The sequence below is a fragment of the Protopterus annectens genome, chromosome 7.part0 (genome assembly GCF_019279795.1).
Source record: "Protopterus annectens isolate FY-2018-M chromosome 7.part0, PAN1.0, whole genome shotgun sequence".
NCBI classification, from domain to species: domain Eukaryota; kingdom Metazoa; phylum Chordata; order Ceratodontiformes; family Protopteridae; genus Protopterus; species Protopterus annectens.
The window spans coordinates 1,697,079,125-1,697,098,543 of record NC_056739.1 but is presented as its reverse complement, the minus strand read 5'-3'; the positions used below and the strand labels follow the sequence as shown (position 1 = coordinate 1,697,098,543).

The window sequence follows — 19,419 nt, the reverse complement described above, 5'->3', positions numbered from 1 at the left end:
ATATGCAGTATTTTTTTAGAAGCTTTTGTGGAGTTCTGAAGATCATTATGCTAGATGTTAAGTAATTAGTGAGAGATTTGTTGCTGTGGATACAGTCACATAGCTTTGTGAAGTTGCTTTGCATTTTTTTTTTTTTTTGCTGAAGGGTAGGTATGTTTTTACAGGATTCTAGAAGAAGAAGGGCAACTGCACACATAGGTTCATAGTTTAGTACTAGGCTATCTGACCTTGCGGGCCATTTTTAGCCTCATCATATTTGCCAACCCGCATAGTGTTTTGATTTTCCTTACCCTTTCATGGACTTGATTCGTATTATACAATAGTGTTAATAATAGGAATAATACCATAGATAATTATAAGGCCCAAGCATGGTATGTATCATTTAGTACCTGCCTCTGTCCATTACTAGAGGAGAGGGCATCCCTGGGGTAAATTTTCTATTTCCCTTCCATAGATCCAGGTTATGCTTGATTAAGAACAGGGATGAGCTTTGTTTTATGTGGATAGGGAGTCTGTTTCACAGCAGTGGTATCTTCTGTGAGATATACCTATCTCTCCACACAGTTCTGTTGAGTTGCAGAAGTGGTTTAGATCCCTGGACCGAGTATTTTTAGTGCTATCTGATTTGTTGATGTGCAGTCGGTCTATCAGGGATGTTTCAGAGGATGCCTTTTATGACAGAGACTGGTCATCATAGCAGTCTGTAACAGGAGAAGTATAGCAACAGGGTTTTGAGATGGCCCATGTATGGCAAATTGTTTAAGCCAGGCTTCCTTTTTGTAAGGTTTCTTTGTGAGCGTTCCAGCTGTTGCATATACTTGATTACATTTAATTGAAAAGGTCAGAAGGCAGGCCATTAATTACAAGTGAAAATAACAAAGGTGTAAAAACAGTTCACTGAGAAACACCAAGGTTAAAGGTTCCTTGATTGGAAAAGTTATTTAGGTATTGTCAAGTCTCACAATACCAGGTCCCAAAATAACAGGAAAAAGACTGAAAATACAGAAGAGCAATTATTGAACATTGCTCATCTCCTTTAAACATATATATATTTTTGCAGGAGCAATCTCCCTGCTCCCTTCAGTGTGGGGGTAACCCCACAAACTTGGAGAAAAGGGAATAGTCCGAGAAATGACAATCTTAAACTTGGTGTATATAATTCCAGATTTTTGTTTCTTCAGGTTCTACATGTCACCAGATAGCTTTGGAACAATTTTATGGCTGGACAACTGTAGATCAGTGTGTATGTTGAACCTAGTCAGCCACTGTAGCTAGACAGCACATGCATATAAGTTACTGAGCACATGCGAGATCAGTGCCATTTTTGTCTAGTCAGTCAGTGTGAATGTAAGCTTGAATGGAGATGCACTTGTGTGTTAGAAGTAACAAGTCAGTCAGTAAGCATATGCAGTACGAAGTATATGTACAAGTTACAGCTCCTGATGTGTGTATCTATAGTAAATGACTTAAATGCATACCCAGCCTCAGTGTCTCATTTGAATACAAGAGACATGTGACATGGTGTCAGAAGTGGGATCTGAAGTTGAAGCACATCGCAAACCATGAAGCATGCAGTTAGAAGTAGAGTAATATCCAGGAGCGAACTCGCAAACAGGTCAGCAGTTATTCGAAGTTGCTTAAATTAATTTCAAATGATTTTTAGTTACCAAACGTGGCGTAGCATTCAAACTGTTCAAAATAATTTTCAAGATGTTTGAAATGTCCGAGATAGCGGCATAATATTTAAAGTGTTTGAAATAATCTCCAAAGTGTTTAAAATTTTCAAAAAGGCTAAAATGTCTGAATGTTTTTACAATGTCCGACTTTTTTGCAGTAACTAAGACTTTTCAAAGTGTCCGAAGTATCTGGAGTGTTCGAGGCATTTGCAGTGTTAAAGTAAAGCATTTTCAGAGAGGTTGTTGTGCACTTGAGCAAAATTACAAGTATCAGGTCTGTGAAGGCTGCCAGCCCAGCCAGCTAGAATTTTGTAAATAATTCTATGTCATTTGTGAATAATAATATGATTTGTATGCTTTCCTTAGAAATGTAAGAAAACCATATGTTCTATACTGAGCTTCAAGATTGTAACCACAGTGTACCCTGCTGGAAAAGAGCAGAAATGTGTATAAACTACATACATACATACAAATGTTTCAAGCACGGGCATTAATGCCCTTCTAGCTTGACAATATACCAAAACACTTGTTCCCATAATAAATGTCCAGGCTGTTCTTAAAAATATCTAAACTGTACTTGCTTTAATGTAATTTGGTAGTCTGTTCCAAGCATCAGCTACTCTGTCAGAGAACCAATTAGTACACTTCTCATTCCTATAGAATCTTCTACACAGGTTATCGGATGATTATCTAGTACTTTTTGATAACCCCAAACATTTCCCAGAGGTAGTTGTCTCTAAATGCCCTATATACCTGAATAAGATCTCCTCTTATATATCTGTAAGAGACAATGTACAAGTTCAGATATTTTAGTCTGTCAAATAAATTACATTTTCACATCCATGGTTGCCCCTGATATATTTCCACTGTACTCTTTCCAGTTTATTCATGCTTGTTTTCATATAGGGTTTCCATGGTGTTATTCCATACTCAAGTTTGGGTCTAATGTAACTAACAAACAATGACTTCATTATGTTTGATTTTCTAGACTTTATAACTCTTTTTTATACAGCCTATAGTTCTATAACTATCATTAGCCAGTTGGTTGATATGATTAGAAAAACTCATAGCTGAATCTACCATTATACCCAGGTCCTTAAATGAGTTTATAGTTTCAATCACTGTGTGCTGTATTAAATAGTCACCTTTCAGTTTATGTCTCCCAAATCTCATATGCTTAGTTTTTGATGTATTTATCAACACATTATTATCCTGTGCCCAAATGGTCAATTTACTCAAATTATTTTGCAGACATGCCTTATCTGTAACACTTGTAATCAGTTTACCCAATTTCAGGTCATGCCTATGCAAATGTATGTGTTGATGGTAAAGGCTAGAATATGCAGAGTTAACTTACAAAATAAGTAAAGAGTTTTATGATGTGTTTTCCACAGCAAAGAGAAAGAATGTCTGCAGCTGGAAATTATTTCTATTGTCTGGAAACAGAAATAATTACAGGTTTCCAAGGTAAAAGTTTTACGATTTCCTGTTCCAGGCACATTTCTAAGAGATAAGTGTCAGCTTCTAAGAGGTAAGTATTCTTGACACTGAGTTGTTATATTTTAAGTTCCTGTTGGCCTGGAAACTAACAATTCTTGGGTACCATACATTATACCCCAAGGGAATGAATTTAGATAGTGGCATTATAGTGTGAATGTCAGACGCAGCATTCGGTTAAGTATTTTTGATTAAGCATATTTATGAATTTATATGAATTTACATGTATTTGTATATGATATAATTATGTTTTCATCTAGTTCAGCATTTAGCATTTAGTAATATTATGCAATCTGTATTTTGTATTTGTTATAATTTGATATGTTGATAAATTGTATTTATTCTGATTGTTGGCATTTCAAAAAGTTTACTAAGGGTTAATGATCTAATGATTTAATAATTTAATGATTTAAGTGATGTGTATATAAAAATAGGATGTGTTTGTATGGTTATTTGTTCCATTGAAGGCGAATTGCCGAGGTATCTGGACGGATGTATTAAATGGAAAACTTTTTTCATCCTATTGCTTGACTTCCTTCGTTTTGTTAATTGGTGTTTTTTTTCAGTTTATGGTGGCTGTTTCCAGTGTTTTTTGTCATGGAGAGTTCTACTTCTGAAGGAAGTCCAGCTGGTGAGAACCTTTTATTTGCTGAACTGTTGAAGGAAAGAGAGCGTAAGTTAGCTGCTTCTGACTTATGGTCTATGAATGCCAGTGAGTCACATTTGGAAGATTTTGTTCACTTGGAACGTCTTATGTCCAAGGAAGTGACTATTTTTTATGACTCTAAGCTGTTAGAGAAATATGTGGCTCTTAGTATTACCCCCAGGGGGTTGTGAATTGATAAGCTACCGGCTGGTGGTTTTAGTGAAGATGAAAATTACCTGCTTCTTGAGTGGAGGCAGGCTGCACAAGAATGTTCTTTGAATTGGTCAAGGATTCTTATTAAGAGAAACCATAGGACTGTTGAAAATTTGAGCAAAAAAATAACTGACTTACAACAGGAACTCATGAATAAGACTTTACCTAATGTCTTTCAGCTTAATTTCAAAAATATTAATGAGAAAATTGTTAAGGTTGAAAATGATGTCATGGGTCGGAAAAAATCCAAACTTAATAGGGACATAAAAGATTATGAAAAGAACAAAGTGTATAATTGGCCACGGAAGGGACGTCGTTTTCATCAGAATTTTAGGAGACGTGCGACCGGAAGTGAGGATGCTTCTTCATGTTCGTCCGCTGAAACTGGTGGAAGTCGGAAAAGTGTACCGTTTGAAGACATTGTCTTGGATAATTCAACTGGTGGTGTGGAGAATGGGAGCGGTCAGGAAGTTTATTTCTAATATGCAAACTCGGTCTAAAAGGAATCAGGGGAAGTTGGCTGTTACCCCTGTTTCTTTGTCTTTTTCTCAAAAAAATCAGAAGTAAGATTTTGACATTCTTTTGAACTATTGGCATCCAATAACTGTAATCGTTCAGTTGATGCCAGTTTGGACTTTCATGAGACTATCCTGGACAATGCTGCTGATATTGTTTTGGACAATGTTGCTGATACTTTCACAGCTGTGGAGAGTTTCTGTTGTAATGATTTAAATGTGGTGAATCTTTCTGGCATGTCCTTGTCTGATGACATGATTAGAGTTTTACTTAAAGGCATTAAGTTTGTACCGACTAAATTACCTTAACTAGCTGATGTTTTAGTGGATGTTCGGAAATTTGTTCGTAAATTGAATTTAAGGGTGTTCTTTTCTGATAGCCAATGTGTTTCGAATATTCAAATAGAAAGTAACATTCAGCTAGATGATGAGTTAATGAATTTGAGCATTTATGATTATGATGATGTATTGCTTAATGAAAATGATACCATTCATACCATTGATGATGGTAACCTATGTGTGGATGAAATATTTGGGGGGGTTATGGGCACATTGACATACCTAGTTTTCCTAGCAATAGCACCTTTATTCCTCCTAAATGCTCTTCAGCTATAAATGCATTTGAACATGTAGTATATTCTCGTATGGAAAGAGCATTTAATGACTTTTGTAGAAAAAAATAAGTCATTTAATCTTAGTAAAAATGAATGGCTGGCTTTAAAAGAGCTGAGAACTAAGTTAGATAGAGTAACGGTAAAGCCAGCCGATAAAGGGGGAAACTGGGTGATTATGGATACTGATAATTACGAACGTATCATTAGTACTTTGTTGGGAGAAGATACGTATGTTAAGTTGAATAGTAACCCTTTAAAATCTTATTCTGATGAACTTATTGAATTGTTGGAAAGAGGTGAAAGGTTGGGTTTTTTCACTAGTAATGATGTTAAAAACTTGATAGATAAGGAACCTCGTCACCCGTACATTTATGTTATTCCCAAAATTCACCAGAGCATAACGAATCTGCCAGGAAGACCTATTATTTCTGGCATAGGCTCTTTTATTGAAAGGGTGAATAAATTCCTGGATTTTCACCTTAAAAAATATCTTTCTAAAGTTTGTTCTCATGTGAGAAATACTGAGGATGTGTGTAAAGCACTGCGTGGGGTAGGATGGAAAGAGGACTTTTATTGGGCGACAGTTGATGTCTTGCCTTTATACACGAATATCAATAAAAGATGGGGCCTGGAGGCCATGAATAAGATGATGGGTGAAGGGCCATGTACCATGTTTTTGCTGTTTCTGTTGGAATTTAGTTTGACACATAATTATTTTATGTGAAAGAAGGATTTATTTCTTCAAGTCAAGGGGACAGCTATGGGTGCAGCTTTTGCCCCCACCTACTCAGTAATATATATGGGTGAATTTGAAAAAGAATTTATGTTTCAAAATAATTTTTTTGTGAATAATGTTGTCTTTTACAGATGTTACATTGATGATCTTATTTTTGTCTGTAGGGGTGATGTTTCTTTGTTTGAAAAGTTCATGGAACATTTGAATACCAACACACATGGGTTAAAGTTTACTGCACAAAGTTCTCATAGCAATATGTCTTTTTTGGATGTAGAATTCTATATAGGGAAGGATAATCTGGTACAACACAAACCTTTTAGAAAACCAACTGCGGTCAATAACTTTTTGCATGCAAGTAGCATGCACCCTCCTCATTTGATTAAGGCTTTACCTGAAGGAATTTAAGAGAATTTTAAGGAATACTTCGGACCCAGATTTATGGGATGAAGCTTTTGATGAAATTTTTACAACACTTTCATCTAGAGGGTATGAGAGGACTGTACTTTCAGGTATTAAGAATAGGTTATGTAGAGGTAAAGCTTTCAGAGGGGGTGGTTATCATGGTCATCGTTATCAGTCGTTGATGGTATCTGAACAAGAAGAGATATTTTTTGTGTCTAGATATTCAGATTTTTCAATAGTTGTTGAAAATATTCTTAAAGAATTGTGGCATGTTGTTTGTGATGACATAAATATTGGATATTTGTTCCCTAGGTGCATTACTTTTTCATATGGTAGATATAATAATTTGAAGGAATTATTAAACAGAAAATTGGAACATTCGACTGATATGAATGTTGGCATGCAATGTTGTGGCCATTGTTTGGTATGTGATAAGGCCAAAAACTTGCATGGAATGAAAATAAATGGCAAAAGGTACTTAGCCTTTGAGAAATTTGATTGTTTGTCATATGGGGTTGTATACATTTTAGGATGTGATTGTGTCACACCCTTATGGTATATAGGACAAACCACTAGGAAGGCTAAGGTTCGCATTTTGGAGCATTTAGGTGATATTAGGAGGGGTAATATGGACAGTCCTGTGGCTTCCCATTTTGTTAAAACACACAATGCCAACACTGATGGTTTACTTTCAGTGTATTGGCAAGACCACATTTTTGTGCAGGCAATTTTAAGAATGAACTTAGTAGGTTAGAACATAGAATGATTCTTGGGTACCATACATTATACCCCAGGGGAATGAATTTAGATATTGGTATTATAGTGTGAATGTCAGACGCAGCATTCGGTCAAGTATTTTTGATTAAGCATATTTATGAATTTATATGAATTTACATGTATTTGTATATGATATAATTATGTTTTCATCTAGTTCAGCATTTAGCATTTAGTAATATTATGCAATTTGTATTTTGTATTTATTATAATTTGATATGTTGATAAATTGTATTTATTCTGATTGTTGGCATTTCAAAAAGTTTACTAAGGCTTAATGATCTAATGATTTAATAATTTAATGATTTAATTGATGTGTATATAAAAATATGATGTGTTTGTATGGTTATTTGCTCCATTGAAGGCGAATTGCTGAGGTACCAGGACGGATGTATTAAATGGAAAACTTTTTTCATCCTATTGGTTGACTTCCTTCGTTTTGTTAATTGGTGTTTTTTTTCAGTTTATGGTGGCTGTTTCCAGTGTTTTTTGGCCTGGAAACTAAGGGCAGAGGTGACAAGAATGATGTAATCTGAGATGACTCAGCAGAAATGTTTGTTAGTTCATAGGTTCATAGGTAGATACTAGGCTATCTGCTTGAGGGCATTTATAAGCCTAGCCAGAGTGTGTCGGCTTTCACCACCCCATTGATTAATTAACTGATCCTCTGTCAAGCAGAGCCAATGAAGTGATCCCAAGGGTGTATTTTCTGTTACCCATCCACTCGTCAAGGTTTCTCTTGAAGAGTGTTAGCGAGGGGCTCTGCCTGATGTAATTTGGAATTTTGTTCCAAAGCATGGGGAGTCTCTGTGACAGGAATCTATCCCTCCAGCATGTTCTATTTATTGTTGTGGCGAGGTTTAGCTCACTAGAGCACATGGCTCGCAGTGACTTGGATTTCTTTAGGTGAAGCATGTCCATCAATTCTGAGTTGGACATGGCTTTGTAAGTCAGGCAGAGATCACCCCTGAGTAAGCGATATGCCATTGAGTACAGCCAGAGTTTTTTCAGTCTGGCTGCATAGGACATATGTTTGAGGCCAGTAATCCTCTTGGTGAGGTACTTTTAGGGTCTTTCCAGCTGTTGGAAATGTCTTGTGAGGTACATCCCAAATGAGGCATTGTACTCTATGATGGGTCTAATGAGTGACAAGTAGAGGGGCACTATAACCTCTTTATTTCAAGATGTGAACCCTTTAGTAATTAGATGGGCCACATAGAAGGATTTCCTAACTACTTTGGCAATATGATTGTCAAAGGAGAGATTACTATCTACCTGGGTCCCCAGATCTCTTATTATCTCTTCTGTATTAAGGGGGCTGCCACCTATGTGGTAATTTGTGGGTGTTTTGTTTTTCCCAAATGGGATGACTATGCATTTTTTGGCATTTAGCTTGAGGCCATGACATTGACAGCAGGTGTCTGTCTCAGTAAGGCCCTTTTGGAGGATGTCCATGTCAGCTGGAGAGTTAATTATGGCTCCCAGTTTGCAGTCATAGGCGAACTTGGTTAGCCATAGTCCTCCTGTGTTTGCCTGTACTTCTGAGAAGTATATGCCGAACAGTAGGGGGTCCCAGGTAACTTAAGAACTATCTCAGAGTGAAAGTCGGTGCATTTTGTATTTGTCTCTGGACCTGTAAACATCTCAATAGCACTTGCCTTGCTCTGTAAGTAAGACTTAGATCATACTGCCTCTCTTAGAGATAGATAGGAAAATAGTAAGATCAGTCTAGATGTTTTATGTATTTATGTGAGACTGTCCTGCAAGGTTGTTTTAAAGTATTTTCTGTGATTCTGAACTCTGTTGTCACTGTATTGGGTTATTGAGTATTGTCTTTTTCTGTTATTATTTATTATTAAATATATTTAAACCTTTTAATTGTGGCTGGTTCTTTTTAGAGATATTTAAGCTCTTAAGAGTCGTTGCATATGTATTTGGTAACACTGTACAGGACACTCTTGAATAGATTTAGCCTTGGACACACTTAACATTTAGATAACAGTAACATTACACAGTAGACTTGGTCACCCTTTGTAGGGGCCTTATGGTAGGTGATAAGTAGTGGTTGGAGGCATTGATTACTACCTTATAGTCTGGGCAGAAGGGGTATAGCTAGTAAACCTGTGCCAGCCTTCCCCAGGAGTGTCTGTGTGTTTGCAAATAAATCAAATCTCAAAGTCTGTGTGTGTCAGCTACTTGGGACACAAAGCACTGGTTGGACAGAGAGGGTGCTGGAGACTTTGGCTTGATCACTCGGCTGAGATCTGAACCCTACAGCTGTGCCAGTAGGGAGTCTTACTGGGGATCTGGAGAGAGACAGAGAAACCAGCCCCAGGCCGACTGTGATCTCTGTGTGCTCCTAAGGGAAATTGTACTTTATTGTGTGTGTGTGTACTTGCCATCCTCTCAATGTGCACGTCCCTCATTGGTGTTAGTGGTGAGGATTAAAGCTCCTTGATTACTGGGTCAGGGCAGGGGTGTCACAAGGTCTATACTTATGTTTGAAAGAACTTTTCTGTTATGGCAGAGGGATTTCACAGACCTGAAAAGCTGGTGTTTAATAGTAATATTGCTGGGAATTGGTGAGTGTTTGAGCAGGAGTATGATATTTTCATACAGGCTGCATTTTCTGATAAAGATGCATGGACAAGAACATTTATACTTCTCAATTTAGCTGGCTCAGAGGTCACTGAGCAGGAATGTTAATTTGTGTATGCACCTGCCTTGTATGCAGGGGAGGGGGAGAACTGCCATATTGTGATACAGGCTGAAACATGGGAAGACCCTGAGTGCTTAAAATATACATTTATAGAAATGTGTAACCCTCAAATGAATATTACAATGGAAAGGCACAATTTTTATACAAGAAATCAAAAGCCCGGTGAAACTATTGCAATATATATTACCAACTTAAGAAATAAAGCAAAAACATGCAGATTTGGTGATCTACAAGATGAGTTGATAAAAGATTGCCTTGTATGTGGTGTTAATAATGATGCAGTAAAAAAGATTTTGCTTCAAGATAGTGAATTAACATTGAGCAAAGCCATTGAGATTTGTCAAATACATGAGATTACAGAAAAGCATACAAATATGCCTACGAATGAGAAAAGCATGCTTACAGTACCTGCTAATGCGAATGTTGATAGTCTGCAGCAGAAAGTTAAGATGAAAAAGAAATATAAACTGAGAGGCAGTGCCACACCCAACCTCGTTGTTAACTGTTGTAACTGTGGAGGTAGTCATGAACCTAAATGGGAAAAGTGTTTAGCTTTTGGTCAGCAATGTCACAAATGTAAAAAGTAGAATCACTTCAAAGGATTTTGCAAGTCTAATGTGTCGCAAACGTATACTAAAAGAGAGTATCCAAAGAAGCAAGTAGATCAGATAGAGACTGTAGCAAACTCCGAGAGCTGTGAGCAAACTTTGTTTGTTGATGGTGTCTCTGTGATCAATGAAATAGTTAATGCAGTAGATTATCAGTTGTCAGCAAACAGTGAAATATTTTGTACTGTACAAATGAGTGGGAAACCTGTAGAGCTTAAAGTAGACACTGGAGCTAAGCGCAATGTTATATCAGCAAAAATGTTTGCTAGAGTAAAAGCTGGTGAGAAACTTGATTCAGCAAAGTGTGCAAAACTAGTTGCTTATGGTGGTGAAAAGATTCAAACTGGTGACGCGGTAGTTCTTTCATGCCATTCTGCTGGAAACAGCTATGACTTGCAGTTTTACATAGTCAAAAGACACGTGCAGTCACTGTTAGGCCTCAAAGACAGTCAGAGAATGGGACTGATTTCATTTAATAAAGAGGTCCACCATATAAGAATGAATAACAATGATAGCTTTTCACAGAATATTTTTAGTGAATATACTGATATTTTCAAACACAAGCTTGGTAAACTTCCAGCCACATATTCTATGATGTTAAACCATGAAGTAAGCCCAATTGTCAAACCAGCATGGAAGATTCTAGTAGCAATGCAGAGTAAAGTAAAAGCAGAACTAGACAAAATGGTGAATTTACGTGCCCTTACTCCAGTAGAAGAACCAACTGAATGGGTATCCTCCATGGTCGTAGCTCATAAGAAAAGCTCAGATGATATTCAAATATGTATTGATCCAAGAGACTTAAACAAAGCACTTAACATCCTCATCATCCAATGAGTACAGCAGAAGAGGTAGCTGCTCTTATGCCAAATTCTACTGTTTTATCAGTCTTAGATGCAAAAAGCTCTTTTTCTCAAATTTTGCTGGATTGCAAAACTTCATTGTTAACCACATTCAGTACACCATTTGGTAGATACAGATTTTTAAGAATGCCATTTGGAATTAATTCTGCCTGTGAAGTCTTTCAACATGCCATGGAACACATTTTTTTCTGGTTATCCATGTGCTATTATAGTAGACGACATTATTGTTGGAGGCAATGGAGAAGACAAATATGACAGAAATCTCAGGAAATTCTAGACTGTGCACATAAGTAAATCTCAAACTGAATTCTCAGAAATGTAAATTCAAACTGAAAGAATTTACTTATGTAGGACATTTGTTTACAAGTTCTGGCTTACAACCAGATCTGTCTAAGCAAACAGCAATTGATGAAATGCCAGTTCCAGAAAATGTTCCATCTTTACAACATTTTCTAGGTATGGTCAACTATTTAGGAAAGTTCATGTCAGACTTGAGTGAGCTTTCTGCACCATTATGTGAGTTGGCGCACAAAAATGTACACTGGTCCTGGTTGTAACAACACCAAAGAGCATTTGATATTCTGAAGAAGAAAACTGCCAGTCCACCCACACTGAGATATTATAATGTTCACAAACCTGTAACTCTTTCTTACGATTCTACAAGGTATGGCCTTGGTGCAGCATGTCTTCAAGAAGGCATACCCGTTGCTTATGCATCAAGAACTTTAACTCAAACAGAGATGCATTATGCACAAATAGAAAAAGAACTTTTAGCAGTACTGTTCGCATGTTCAAAGTTCAATGATTATATTTATGGCAGACCTATCCAAATAGAGACTGATCACCAACCACTAGTAATAATTTTGAAAAAGCCAATACATACAGCCCCAGCTCAATTGCAACACATGATGTTAGAATTGCAAAAGTACCATTTCAATATTGTTTACAAAAAGGGCAAATACTTGTATTTTGCCGATGCATTGTCATGTGCACCCAGACAAATGACAGAGCAACATGAAAACGAAACAGCAGACTTTGAAGTTGTGGAAGTCAGACATTTTTCATCATGATGAACTCAGAAATCACACAGCTTCAGATTCAGTTTTCCAGAAGCTGAAAAACTTTGTCAGTCAAGGATGGCCAACACAACAAACTGGTTTACCGCTTGACATTTGGCAGTATTTTCCTTACAAAGATGAGCTCTTGATGGAAGATGGAATCATCATGAAAGGTCCAAAAGTGGCAATTCCTAAAGCATCACAACAGGAATATATCAACATTTTGCAATGTGGTCACCCAGGTACTGATTCAACCAAAAGAAGGACAAGAGGCATTGTATTTTGGCCTTCAATGTCTAAAGATATAGAGAAGGAAACTTTAGCATGTAAAATTTGCAATAGCACCAAACCACGTCAGCAATAAGAACCGCTTCAGCTACACCAAATTCCTGAATTACCATGGTTGACGGTTGCTGTAGATATTCTTGAATGGAATGGTCAATATTACTTGGTGTTAATAAACTCTTACTCATATTGGTTTGAAATTGACCTACTCCTTAACTTGACGTCTGGCACAGTCATTACAAAATTGAAGAGATATTTTTCTATCCATTCCATGGTAGTCCACACAAAGCCATGTATGACAATGGTGCACAGTTTACTAGTCAGCAGTTCAAGAAATTTGCTGAGTCTTGAGAGTTTGTTCATATTACCTGTAGTCCAGAGTATCCACAAGCCAATGGTTTAGCTGACGGTGCAGTTCATAATGCAAAGTATTTGTTGGAGAAATCCAAAAGTGATGGGACTGATGTTTTCCTTAACTTACCCAAGCTCAGAAACATTCCTTGAGGCAACTTGCTTGGTTCACCTGCTCGAAGACTGATGCCCAGACAAACATGAACAACTCTTCCAATCAGTAAATAATTGTTAGTACCAAACACAAAGAATAATAGAGTGGTCAAGGCTCAACTTTCGAGAAAATATCAGTCACAAAAGTTGTACTATGATAAGACCAGTAAATCGATCCTACCATTGTTACAAGAAGTTGTGAGAATGCAAACATCCAAAGGTTATGACTGTGTAAGAATTGTGAAGGACATTTGTGAGGAACTGAGATCTTACACCATGCAATCTGAAGGAATGGATTACAGAAGGAATCGCAGACGTGTGTTACCTGTCTCAGGACCAGCACCACAGCAGATTGTCTGTGCCTATAACTTTAATTTCCAGAGCAAGTCGTCAACTGTTCGAATTCAAAAGGACAGTGTGCTTTCTTCAAACAACTCTGATGTAAACCCAGATGCTTCAGTATTGAATGAATCCCCAGAGACTGTCGCTGTTGCTAAACTCAGTCAGAATTTCTATGTAACTAGATCAGGTAGAATTTGCAAACACAATCCTAAATGCACTTGAAACCAGACCAAATATAAAACCATGAGAAACAGAAAAAACCTTGACACTGCAATATTCCTAAATGAACTACAAACAGTTGACTGGTCAAAACTAAAAAAAATCTACCATTAGAAGAGGCTGTAGCTCACTTTAACACTAAATTCCTAAGTATCCTTGATTCCCATGCTCCAGCATGTAAAATAAAATCTAGCTCAAACACAGCACCATGGCTCGCAAAAGAGAAAATCTAAAATCAAAGCTAGAAACAGAGCCTGGGCCAGCTGGAGAACAACCAAAGCTCCACTTCATCATCTAAAATATCGTCAACTCAGGAATGACACAAAACAATCTATTTTACTGGATAAAAAAAGCTTCTACCATAATCTCCTACAAAAACACCAAAACAACCCCTAAAAATTCTGGGCAGGCTTAAATCAACTACTTCATCCAGGACATTCTACCACCCCAACCCCGGCTAACCATACCCATAGTTCCCCACAGACCATAGCTAGTGCTTATAATAACTTTTTCACCGAAACAATCCAATCCCTAGCAAATCACCTAACCTCCACAAACTTAAACCACACACCTAATGTATCCACATATCACCCCAAATTTAGCCTCCAACCAATATCCACTAGTTTTATCAAAATTCTCCTAAAAAAACTAAAACCTACCACGCTTGCTGCTGACCTCCTCCCTGCAGAGTACCTACAAATAGCTGCAGATGCCATTGCATATCCCATATCTATCCTTATCAACAGAACCTTATCTGAAAATGCTATCCCCTCCCTCTGGAAAATATCCCACGTCATCCCACTCCATAAAGGTGGTAGCTCAATAGACATGTCCAACTATAGACCCATTGCCATTCTTTTCCCACTAGCCAAAATAATGGAGAAATGTGTATGCAAGCAACTAATGCAATACCTTACATAGAATAACTTACTATCCCACTCCCAGCATGGCTTCAGGCCATAGTACAGCACCACCTCAGCCCTCCTTTCCTTTACTAATGCCATAAACAATAACAGAAATGACAATAGTTTAACCTCCGCCCTCTTCCTTGACCTATCAAAAGCATTTGACATGGTCAACCATGAACTTCTCATTCTTTCTCTAAAATCCATTTCCCTCAACACGCACACTATCCAGTGTTTCCAGTCCTACCTAACTGGTAGACAACAGGCGGTACTATGGCAGGGCAAACCCTCCAGTCAGCTACCTCTCACACTTGGTGTCCCTCAAGCCTCCATACTAGGCCCACTACTCTTCTCTATTTTTATCAATAATCTTTACACTGCTATCCATAAAGCGATCTGTATTCAATATGCAGATGATTCCACTCTCATCTGTTCAGCCACCTCCCCATCCGAACTACAAATCTTAACCCAAAATACATTTAACACTATTGAGAACTGGCTCGCCAACCAACACCTATTACTGAACCCCAATAAAACTAAACTTCTACTCTTCACCCCTACTAGTAGATCTGCCACACTTTCATTCTCTGTCACGTCTAACAATGGCACCACTATCTCCCCAGATCACCACACTAAACTTCTAGGAGTTATCATAGGCAATAATCTCAAATTTGACCTACAGGTCAACAAAACCGTACAGACCATCAATAAGAAGCTTTGATCACTGTATAGAAACAAGACACTTTTAGCCCCAGTGGCTAGGACTGAAATTGCCCGATCACACAAACTCTCTACTCTTTTATATGCCTCACCTGTACTCTCAAACCTCAATAAAAATGAACTAAGTAAGCTGTCCCATACCTACAACCATATTGCCAGATTCGCCACTGGCTGCACCTATAGAACCCATCACTGCCAGAACCTGAAACAACTAGAATGGCTAGAACTGCCCAGCTTAATTCAATTCAATCAACTCTTAATAGCGCACAAAGTTCTGTACCACCCTAAAGATACCCCACCTCCTCTCTTATAAATATTATTAAGCCATATTGCAACCTGAGATCCCCACGGTCAGCCGACAAATTACTGGTTCAAACCCACAAAGTTAATAGCTCAGCTGGTGAATCCCTGTTCACCAACTTTGTTGGCAAAACCTGGAATGCCTTGCCAAACTATATAACCCTACAATCCTCCAAAAGTCTCTTCAAAAAAAAAAAAAACCTCAAACAGTATCTCAAATTGAACTGGCTATGTTATAGCATAATCAGTAATTATCATAGCATAATCAGTAATTACTATAACATCTAACTACATCACCATGCTATGTATCCAATCTTACTTGTAATTGCATCTGTCCATGAGAACTGTGAGTCCCTACTAGGGACTAACTGTGAGTTACAATCTTACTTGTAATTGCGTCTGTCCATGAGAACTGTGAGTCCCTACTAGGGAACATTACTAAACCAATGTACATAAGATACATTACCACTTTGTTTTTATATATTCTAGTTGTTTTCTAACTTCTTGTGTAACCTTTTGTATGTTTGACTATGTGGAGCTTTTCTCCCCAGGCCTCCGGTGAAAATGGACATGCATCCAGTCGGACTATCCCATTAAACAAATGTAAAATAAAATAAAGTAAAAATTGTGTGATTTTTTTTGACATTGAATATAGCTTGACTGAAGCTGTAGTATATTACGAATTTGGTATCACTGCAGAATGTTACAGAATTCTGTTATCACGTATCTTTGGGTACCTGAAGTACTTTGGTCTCGCATCAAACGCAGAAAGGCTGTTTAATGTAATGAATCTTTTTTATTTATTTATTTACTTTGTTATTTGAATAGAAGATTAAACCATGTTTCATGCGTCAGTTTGTTTAGAGGAAAAAAAAATTCGACCGCGGCAGGACTCGAACCTGCAATCTTCTGATCCGAAGTCAGACGCCTTATCCATTAGGCCACGCGGCCGCCGATACAAACTGTCTTCTTCAGCACACTTTTATACTAATGTAGCTCAACCCATGTTATTTAATTTTTGAATTAATGTAATAGTTTATATGAATTTCGAATTTATTTCTAAGCCTATGTTTCATCCATATACAACGTGATGACATATTATGCATCACTTACACAAAGAAATAAAATAATCACGAATCAATGCCATAATTGTTTACAGAGCTGCCTGCCTATTCTATTTCCGGTGGCAGTCGGAAGGGAAAGAGGTAGCTGTGAACCCAACTGGTGAGAACTGTTTTAAAGACGTATTTTCCAACTCTATCATATGTTATCACGTAAACGCAAATTTAGATTCATTTGTATGTAAACAGTAACAAAAGGGGCACATTTTACATTCTATCTACAAACGTATAACGTATCATAAGTGTCCCAGCATATTACTTTGTAAATGCTAAAAAAGTAATACAAGCCTAGCGGTCTCGGTATTTAACTATGATTCGGCAGTTGTCCACTAGGCTAAATGAGCTCCGTTGATTGTAAAAGTTAGGATTAGCGGGTGCTTACATCGCTTATTGAAATTATTTAACAAAAAATTAAAACTTGTTACTAGTGCCTCAAGATATCTCTATTATTTAACAGTTGCGCTGCTAACCCTGTCAGAATTCAGGAGTGGAAAAACATATTGTGTAGTACTGCTGTTTTGTACTTTATTGTAACTTGGCGCATACCAAACGCCTCTCAACTTTATGTGTTACTCGCCACACATTTTACATCTGTCTTTGGAGTATCTAGGACTTGTACACGTTTGGCCAGTATTAATCTGCCCATGTAAATCCTGGTCTGCCTTCATTAACCTAGAGGTTATTTGCAAATGTTTTGCGTGTTAGTACAAAGTAACGCAGGCAATTCTAAACATGCCTGTACTTTAATTTTATATGCATGGTCGAAACAAAACATTTAAGGAACACCCCAGACTGTGTTGCTCCAACAGGCAAATCCATGTATTACACAACTCTTACTGATGGCAAACAAATAGCGCCAATTTTACCGCTTCCTGCCCCCCCATGGGGGGGGGGTCACTTGGGTAGGTGACAGTGCGAATGAATATATTCCCTCGCCACTCCCGTCGTTTTAATATACTAACTACCCTTTTAGAATTCTCTTTTTTATTAATATTGCTCCCTTGGTAGCACAGGCCGTTTTGTCATGATCATGTATCACAAAAGCCGTCTTCCATCAGACTGTGCAAAAATATTGTAGTCATAGCTCTCAACCATCCATCTCCAAAATGAGGAATACTCCGCCTTCATAAAGTGGAACAAATGGGCAAAATGTGGAACACATACTGATGGCTTACTAACCACTTCAAATAGGAAGGTCATAGGATGGTTAAAATATGCTGGTTTTACTTATAAAGAAGATCCTTTAATGAATTATTATGATTAATTTCTATTTATCATGGATTTCACTTAAAAAATTCCTAGCACTGAATGTGTGACAGACTCTTTCAATGTGGGTGGAACTTTGAGGAACATGAACTTTTTAAGACCTCAAATGAAGTACGTTCCTCCTAATGAGGTCCACTTGATAGGTATGTGTAGAGTACAGACTATTTCAGCAGGGAATAGTTTTATTGTCCAGGATTTTCAGAAATTCTTTCTTGCAGCAAGGAAATCCCACACAATCCCCATAGTAAGATTTTTTTTTTTTACCCAGCTGTGGGATGCCCTATCCCTTGGTGGTAGCTACCTACACCAACCAGGCAGCTATTTGTTCATCAGTATTACAGCTCAAGTGCTAAACCACTGCTAATTTTGCAAGTATTATCAAAAGTTGCCCTTCATGGATAAAACCTGAAGTGGAGGTGTTGCATGTATCAGCAGTGGGGATGCTGCTTTCACTTTGGATTAAAAAAAACAGTACTCTTTTTATTTCATATTCATGCATTCCCTCTTTTTATATCAGCTTTTCGTATTCATTTATTCTCTGACACCCACTTTATCCACTTCAGGATTATGAGGAGCCAGAATTTTTGTATTCCTTTATTCAGTGGGTGTAAGACAAAGTATTCTGCCAGTTTAGTCGTAATGCACACACACTATCCCCCTCATGGTCTGCTACGAAGATTGCCAGTTCAACAACAGCACACTTTTGAGAAGTTTGAGGAAGCCTGATCACCTGGTGAAAACCCATGCAGACACAGTGAGAACAAGCAGCTTCACTCAATTCAAGATACAGTACGTGTTGCTCTGTCCTTTGTTCTGTATAGTAGCATACAGTGTTTTGCTAATCATAAGAAACTCAAATAATTTACCCATTAGTCATGCAGCACCTTGACATTTTTCTCTAGAACTGTCCCACTGCAAGTGGAGATTTTTTAGTTGATACTTTCCATTTGATACCCGGGGAAATTTTTAAAATATAATACACTTTTGCATCTCTTAGCAGCCCAATATCACAACATTATACTGCTTATATTCAGCCTTATTATTGTTTAAACCCCAGGTACATTACTGTCAAAAAAAGTACTTTCTTACTTTAACATCACTAGCACAAACAGCAGTCACTGATAAGACTCCTCCCCGTAACATTTAAAATACTTCTGCACACTGTGTAGAATTACTTTACAACATAACATCAGTAAATTTATTGTAGACGTTACTACCCACAATTTACAATAGTCAACAAGCTTCCACTCTTTTTTAGCCATTTCTTCTTGAAGAAGCACAGTTCTCGTATCAGAATTGTAAATGTCACTTTACAGTTATTCCCTTTTTCCCCTAACTGCACATTATTGTTACATTATTGTTACTCGTCTTCCTCGCATACATTTTCTGGTTCAAATCCAAAGTACTCTTGATTTTTCTAATCAGCTAATGGGTGT

The 19,419-nt window shown here is 37.5% G+C and overlaps 1 protein-coding gene and 1 non-coding gene across 2 annotated transcripts in view; one reads left to right on the top strand and one right to left on the bottom strand.

Annotated features, from left to right (window-relative positions):
* Positions 1-16,474: 16,474 nt before the first annotated feature.
* On the bottom strand, positions 16,475-16,547 carry TRNAR-UCG. The gene has a single exon. It is a non-coding gene; the product is annotated as a tRNA-Arg (tRNA).
* A 226-nt stretch (positions 16,548-16,773) lies between these two features.
* POLG (DNA polymerase gamma, catalytic subunit) overlaps positions 16,774-19,419 on the top strand; it is a 1,518,109-nt gene continuing 1,515,463 nt past the window's right edge. The window contains exon 1 of the mRNA XM_044078211.1: positions 16,774-16,820. The gene's annotated coding sequence lies outside the window, so the exon portion shown is untranslated. The remainder of the gene's footprint in view (positions 16,821-19,419) is intronic.